Raw genomic sequence first — 8,473 nt, 5'->3', positions numbered from 1 at the left:
TTTACAGAAATAAAAGATGACAAATAAGTGGAGTGATAATAATTGCTTATGGTTAGGCTGTGCCAATATAACAAAAATGACAATTCCACCTAAATTATTTATAGATTTAGTGCCATAGCAATCAAACTACCAAAGAGTAACTTTACAGAATTAGAAATTTCATAACAAAATTCGCTGGAGGAACAAAAGATAAAAAATTAATGGAAAAGTGGGGAAGGAAGGGGACTTGGAAGTGCCAAATCTCCAACTATACTAGAAAGCAGCAGTCACCAAAACTGTTACTGATTTAAAAATAGAAAAGTTAATCAGTGGGACATATGAGGTTTGTAAGACATTTTGTAAGATTGTAAGCAATCTAACACGGTAGCCTAGTATTCAATGTAGGGAAATATGCTCTGACCTCGCTCTTTCAAAGTCAAGTCTGCTTTATTTTCCCTTCAGGATTCCTGAGAGACCCTGAGGGTTTGGAGGTTTCTATCTCTTTTGCTATTGACTTAATCCTCTACTGAACATGTTCCCCCCAATTACATGCCAAGGATTAGATTCCCTGGATTAACCACTTAACATTAAATTAGCTTTTACAAAGGAATATTTATTTTATAGATATCAAAAGATCAAAAGCACAAACAGTTTCCTGTAGCACTTTGGTCTCTGGGAAGAGTGGGCCCATTTTTAACTTTGTTCCTTCTTAGGATTGGTCACACCAAGTCAAATCCAAATGACACATCATTGCCAGGTAAGTTTTTATCTCAAGTTCTACTGGGCTGGATCCTAAAGGTTACTCTTGATGGTCATTTCTTGCTCCTCAGTGCATTGATACTGATCTGGCTACTGTTAACAGGATTTTTACTGAACCAGTCTCTAACCTGAGAATGCTTAGAGTCGCACAAAGCAGGCCTAGAGACAGGAGTGCCAATAATCAAGAAGCTTAATCAATTTCAGTGTGAGGAATGCCGGAGTAAAAGCACAGGTTATATACTTAAATCGGTGGGGAAGGAGAGGGGGAAGGTGGATTCCCAACCTTTGTTTAGTGGTTTCTCATGAGAAACCCACAAGTCCCATGATACAATTCTGGGGCAAGTTTTTGGGGGTTGTGACCACCTGTCCAGAGTTCTGTGATGGGAACAGGTTCTACAATCTTTGATTCACTCTACTTAAGATCCAATGATTGTGAGCACTGTCAAAGTTTTGATGATCAGTTTTAAGATGCATTGTGTGCTCTGACTCCTGAGTCAGAGAGGCAGCTCTCAAGAAAATGAAATTATGCATATATTTATTAAACATATCATATAAATTAATATGAAAATTAAAATTTTCTTCTCACTACAATATCCAGATACTGGGATGTGGCTCTCTTTTCAGTTAAAATAGAAAAGAATAGATGCTGAGCCAGTCAAAGGATCCCAGGTCTATATTTACAGTGTCACCACATGATCTTAGAGTGAAAAAAGGCAAGAATGCCTTCCCCCTCATAGCATTATCTTTCATAGGATGCTGTGATCAAAGCACTCACAGGGATCCAATAAAGTCAAGCATTTGAAGAGGAACAGTGGGAAGAGAATGGGCAAATCTTTTTTTTAATACTTTCCATTCATTACATGGGGCTCAGTGTATAGAGTGCAGGGCCTGAAGTCAGGAAGACTCATTTTCCTGAGATCAAATTTGGCCTCAGACACTTACTAGCTGTGTGACCCTAGGCAAGTCACTTAACCCTATTTGCCTCAGGTTCCCCATCTGTAAAATGAGCAGGAGAAGGAAATGGCAAACCATTCCAATATCTTTGCCAAGAAAACCCCAAAAGGGATCACAAGGAGTCAGCTTCTACTGTAAAATGACAGAAGAAAAATTCACTACATGATAAGTTGATCAGAACCAGTCATGGAATATCTACACATGCTCCACAGTCTCTTCTATTACACATTACCATAACTCTCTTGAAAGAAGGCTCCCTTCCTCTCCAAATAAGAGATGCCATGAAAGGTGCTCTGTACATGAGTCGCTCCTTGTTATATCAATAAGCCTCAGACTTCTGGGATAAGGCATCCTTATTTGACAAAATTTTCTGGACCAGCTGGGTAGCAATCTGGCAGAAGTTAGATTTAGATCAGCATCTCACATCATTTACCACAAAAAGCTCCAAATGGGATATATATATGTGTATGTATGTATGTATGTATGTATATATATACACACACATATATATACAATACAAATATATGTGTATATATGTATAAAAACATAAAATGTATAGCATCTGTAGCACCTTTTCTGAGTTATCTCCATAGAAGATGACTGCTATTTTCAGGTTCTAGGATGTCCTCTGTGTCCAGTGTACTAGTCTAGGTCCCTGCTGGCTTACTTCCTATTAAGAGATATTATTAGCTCAAAGGAGGCATAGTTAAAACAGTAGCTTCCAAAAAAATTCCACCTTTCCCTGTAAGTATGGTGCAGCATCTGTAAGAAGAATAGGGGGAAAAATATAGAATACAAAGACAGTAAGATGCATATGTAAGGAATCTATATGACCAAGGTAATTCATAGCACCAGAACTGCAGGATGTGTGTGTGTGTGTATGTGTGTGTGTGTGTATTTAATTTCCAACATTCATTTTTATAAGATTTTGAGTTTTAAATTTTCTCCTCCTCCTTTCCCGAGACAGCATGAAATCTGATATAGGCCATACATGGACAATCATATCAGACATATTTCTACATGAGTCATGTTGTAAAGAAGAATTAGCACCAAAGGGAAAAACCACAAGAAAGAAAAAAAGGAAAAATAGTATGTTTCAATCTGCATTCAGACTCCTTAGTTCTTTCTCCGGATGTGAATAGCATTTCCCATCATGAGTCTTTTGGAATTGTGTTGGATCATTACATTGATGAGAAGAGCTAAGTTGATCAAAATTGGTCATTACAGAATGTTGTCATCACTGTGTACAATGTTTTCACTGTACTTAGCATCAGTTCATGCAAGTCTTTCCAGATTTTTCTCAAGTCTACCTGCTCATCATTTCTTATGGAACAATAGTATTCCATTACATTCATATACCACAACTTGTTCAGCCATTCCCCAATTGATGGGCATTCCTTCAATTTCCAATTCCTGCCCACCACAAAAAAAGAGCTGCTATAAATACTTTTGTACATGTGGGTCCTTATCCTATTTCTTTTTTTTTTCTGTGCATAAAAAAGCCTTAATGTGATGTATATCTATTTAATTTGCTGTCACGGTGCAGGTAATTGGGACTTAGGTCAGTAGCATTAATTAACATTTTGCTATTTATTAGGCTCCAACAATTAGAGTAATCCAACTTCAAATGCTATGTTCAGCACAAAAAGCATGGTGCAGAATTCTGCAAGCACTCTGTCTTAAGTGCTGGAGCAGTTTAGATAAAGCTTCCATCCGGAGGTCACTTCTGGAAGGTGAAGAGGCACATAGCTGGTGGAGGTCTCCCTCAGGTCAGGGAACAGATGGGGAGGGTTAGGCTTAGGACATGTATATCCCTGAAGCTTAGAGAGAGAACCACAGGAATCTGAGAGGGCTTAGATAAGGGGGAGAAACCTACAAGGCCAAGAAATCAAGAGATCAGTCAGTGCTTCGATTGTGGGCACAAAGTCAAGTGTTTAGAAGGGACTGAGCAAAGAAGAGATTTAGAACGGAGAGAGGGTCCTTTCCTTGCCTCCTATGGCCTTCCTGGTTTGGTTAGGCTTCTCTGAAAGGCTACTATAGGCTGTAGCTACCTACACACCTAGAGAAGGCTCACAGAGCACTGGCATGACTGGAGTTCTAGGATCACAGAGCAATCACACACCAAATCTCTCTCTCCATGGGTGTTTGTTGTTTTATCAATAGAAGACCTTCATAACCTTTTCTACAAACTTGGCACCAGGTACAGGCTTTCTCTTGCTGCCAGGGGCAAGGAATTTCTTAATTTGGGGGATATTACTCATTCAAGTTTTAAATTTCTGGAGTAAAGGAAATCCAGAGAGTGCATCAGGGACGATCTCTTCCACCATTAAAATAGCTTCAATCAATTGCACATCTGCCATGCTCATCTGGTTACCCACAAGAAAATTTTGTGCTTGAGTCTTCAAAACCTCTTCATAAACAGGGAAGTATCTATTTTTGGACTTGTTCGTGATTTCAGTCAGTCTTTTCTCCTGCTCTTCTCCTTTTAGGAAAGGCTGCACCATGACTAGCTCCATCAGATCCATTGTTCCCTCTGAGTACATGATAATCGTTGCCCTCTCCTTTGTGTCCTTCCCAAGTAGACTGTATTTCTCAGCAATATAGTGGAGAATGGCTCTGGACTGAACCAGCTTCATCCCATCAAATTTCAACCATCAGCACTTGTTGGAACAGCAGGACACTTGCTTTTAACTTTCCTAATTGTTCTTTTGTTTCAGAAAGTTGTTCTTCAAACTCCACTCTAGCTACGGCTAAGAGCCATCTGATGGATTCCATTTTGCCCCTTCCATTAAAGTAGTGGAGGACTGGTTTATTTGCCATTGTGATGTTTTGATTTTTCATACACTGCTGAGGAAGAGTCCTACCAGCTGGTAGGTGTCCAAGAGGAGCAGCTTCTGGGAGAAAGCTGGCTCTCCTTTTTGTATTTCTATGATCTCTTTGGGATACAATAGTTGTATTGCTGGATCAAAGAATATGCATATTTTATAGCCCTTTGGGCATAGTTCCAAATTTTTCTCCAGAATGGTTAGATCAGTTCACAACTCCACTGACAATGCATTAGTGTTCCAATTTTCCCACATCTCCAACATTTATCATTTTCCTGTTTCCATCATATTAGCCAATCTGATGATGGGTGTGATGTGGTATTTCAGAGGTGTTTTAATTTGCAAGAAATGCTAGGTCTTGATGTACTTTCTCTCTTTGTAGAAACTCTGTAGCTCCCTGGTACAGCATCTCTGCCAGCTGGGCCAATCATCTTGAACTCCTTTTCTTTTTGGAACATTCTCTTCCCTCTTCCAGTTTTTGGTGGGTACAGACTGAATTTTGAATATTGAAATTTCCTTTTATTTGGGGTGAGGCTTCTCAAATCTGCCTCTTTCTGCAGTTCAACTTTGTATAGTCGAGGACAGCTCCTTTTTGAGCAGGTGGCTGTATCTCTTATTTTGCTGCTAAAGATCACACTACTTGAAGCTGCTTCTCGCTTTACCCATGTCTTTCTGGACAGTATGCAACTCTGGTCATTCAGCTGTGCCTCAAGCTCTTTCAAACTGACAGGGTGGGGCGACTAGATGGCACAGTGAATAGAGCACCGGACCTGGAGTCAGGAGGACCTAAGTTCAAATCTGGCCTCAGACACTTGACAAACTTACTAGCTATGTGACCTTGGGCAAGTCACTTAATCCCAATTACCTCGCCTTCCTCCTCAAAAAAAAAAAAGAAACTCTGCTGCTAAACACTATGGTGGAGGTGAGGGAGAAGATGACATTGATTGTCTTTTCTCCCTTTTTAGGCATCACACTTCATATAATGTTCTGGGCATGGACAGATTCAAACTGTCTGGCTGCCAACTGCTGGCAAACTTGGTTATTTAAAACTTCCAGAGGCATGGCCAATTTTCAGCCCATTCCTTCTTCTAAATAGTTTCTATGTTATTGTCTTATAGATCTTACCTCAGCTCTGTTGTATTTCACTCTTAGAAATATTAATTCCAGCAGATGATAGAGAGGATATTATCCCATATTAGGAACTTTCCCATGTCCCTGATTATGCAGTTCATTGTTGACCTCTGCCCTTCTGATGGTCATTTTTTCCTATTTTCCTTGAAATCTCTCTGGGTCTGTGCCCTCCTACTTTTCTAGGGGTTGCCCCCAGGTAATTTGATTCCCCTTCTCCTGAGGCACTGGGTTGTTTTTTTTTTTTTTTTGCTTTTTTGGAGGGGGAAGGGCCAGGTAATTGGGGTTAAGTGACTTGCCCAAGTTCACACAGCTAGTAAGTGTTAAGTGTCTGATGCCAGATGTGAATTCAGGTCCTCATGACTCCAGGGCCGGTGCTCTATTTAGTGTGTCACCTAGCTATCCCCTGAGGCAGTGTTAATGGTAACTCTAGGAACCAGATCCCTACAGATTATGCCCACTTATGGTCTCCATCTCACTTTCTATAATATATTTGTTCTGGCATCGGAGAATGCCCATCACTCTTAATCGATAGTCCTCACTCCCACTGCTAAACATGATTCTCCCCTTTCTTCCCTTTGCCTTCTCACCCACTCTCCTGCAGGTTCTCTTCTGTCTAAGAGACTACAGGAGTTATTTTTAGCTACATCATTAGCTTTTCTTTTGATTAGGATATAACTACATATTTCCCTCTATCTTCTTCCTCCCCTAGTCTCTTTTATTCACACTTCCATTATATGATGTAATATCACAATAAGTGGTGAGGTCTTGTGAGGTTTAGTCCATGGTGTTTCATGGACTGTTTCTCCACCTGTTTCTTCACCATCACTTCTATTCGCTTCTGTTTTAACCTTAGTTAGTATCCTTGTATGCATTTAGAAAGAAATTTCTCCCTGGTCTTCTCTTTGTTACTTTGTTGTTGTTTTCCTTGGTTGCTGTATTTGTTTACCCTTCTTATATTTCCATTGTATGAGGTGCTAGAGAAACAAATAATTTCTCTAGTACTGATTTTCTTTCTTAGAATGTTTCAAATGTCTCTTTTTATCTGATCATCCTTTTTTTTTCACTAATGATTAGGTTCAGATTTTCAGGGTAAGTCACCTTGGGCAGCATCTTGAGTTCCTTTCCTCTTTAGAACATTCTCCTCCCTTTTGCAGAATGGGTACAAAATAATCTTTTGTTTGGTTTTTCTTTTCAAGGCAATCAAGGTTAAGTGACTTGCCCAAGGTCACACAGCCAGTGAGTCAAGTGGTTTGAGGATGGATTTGGACTCAGATCCTCCTGACTACAGAGCCAGTGCTCTATCTACTGTACCTACAACCTAGCTGACCCCAGAATAGTCTTATGCAGGGGTGGGGAACCTGTGGCCTTCCAGGGTCCTTGGGTGCTTCCTTTTAACTTAGTCCAAGCTTTACAGAACAAATTCTTTTACTAAAGGGATTTGTTCTGTGAAGTTTGAATTCAAGCACCACACTTGAGAATTCAATGTATTCAAATTTCCTTTTATTTATTATTTGAAGAACTTCTTCCTGGTTATTTGCAGAATTTGTTGTTTGTCATTAGTATTATTAAATTTAACCACTATATGTCTTGGAGTTTGCAGCATAGGGTGCTTTTTCCCTTGAGATGATCTGTTGATTCTTTCGATTGGCACTTTTTTTCTGTGTTTAGAGATTCTGGGCAGTTTTGTTGTATTATTTCTTGCATTATGATATTCATGAGTTTTTTTGTTATTGTTGTTTTTCTTCTGAGGAGGAAGGGAATAAGCATTTATATAGCACCTACTATATGCAAAGCACTGTGCAAAGTGCTAAAGTTGCCTCATACATTTTGTCTTCAAGATCAATGTTTAGCTCATATGGAGATCATGTTTTCTTTTTTTCTTCTTGGAGGGGGGAGGGCAGGTCAACTGGGGTCAAGTGACTTGACCAAGGTCACACAGTTAGTTTTTGTGTTAAGTGTCTGAGGCTGGATTTGAACTCAGGCCCTCCTGACTCCAGAGCCAGTGCTCTACTTACTGTGCCACCTAGCCACCCCAGAGATCATGCTTTCTTTTAATATTTTGCTTCTCTTCTTCCAGATTGTTTTATTTATGTGTTTTTGCATTTCAGTTATTCCCTCTTTTGTTTCTCTGGTAAGATGCCATTGTGAATTCAGGTTTTTCTGTTCTTCCAATAATTGAGCTGTGTGGGTCACAAATTCTGCTTTTACAAATCTAATTTATCTTTTAAACTATTCAGGAGATTTCTTCTGTGCTTCTGTGATCTCCTAAGCATTCACAGGGTCCTCTGCCTCATCAGGTATTGATTCATTTTCCTTTGTCTTATTACATTTATTCATCTATACTTGGATTCTTTTACCTGGTCTAGAGGCCGTCTTCTATTACTAATATCTTCCCTGCTGATTTATCTGGTTAGGCTCAAGGTCTTTAATAGAATTTTTTTTACCTCTGAAATCTTTGGTAATTTTAGTCTTCCTGCACCCCCACCTTCTTATATTTCCCTATTGCTCAGTTCTTTCACAATTCATAGGCCTCAGTCTTCTGTCCCAAAGGACTTTGGGGGGAACAAAACTGGCTTCTCTTTTTTTCTTTAGTCTTTTATTTTTCCCCAGTTACATGTAAAAACAGTTTTAACATTCATTTTTAAAACTCTGAGTTCCAAATTCTCTCCCTTCCTCTCTCCCTACCTTCTCCCCATTGAAAAGGCAAGCAATTTCATGTAGGTTATACATGTGGAATCAAACACTTCCATAATAGTAACATTGTGAAAGACTAACTGTATTTTCCTCCATCCTGTCCTCCCCCATTTATTCTATTCTCTTTCTCC

At 39.4% G+C, this 8,473-nt stretch overlaps 1 pseudogene; it reads right to left on the bottom strand.

The window, feature by feature from the left end:
• Positions 1 to 3,246: 3,246 nt before the first annotated feature.
• On the bottom strand, positions 3,247 to 4,547 carry LOC138171879 (glutathione S-transferase-like; annotated as a pseudogene).
• Positions 4,548 to 8,473: the final 3,926 nt, after the last annotated feature.

Source organism: Petaurus breviceps, unplaced genomic scaffold (genome assembly GCF_028583685.1).
Source record: "Petaurus breviceps papuanus isolate PSGF00001 unplaced genomic scaffold, PetGlider_PUasm1.0 470, whole genome shotgun sequence".
In the NCBI taxonomy this organism is placed as follows: Eukaryota; Metazoa; Chordata; class Mammalia; order Diprotodontia; family Petauridae; genus Petaurus; species Petaurus breviceps.
The sequence above is the reverse complement of the archived record's forward strand: the minus strand, read 5'-3'. Positions and strand labels throughout refer to the sequence as shown.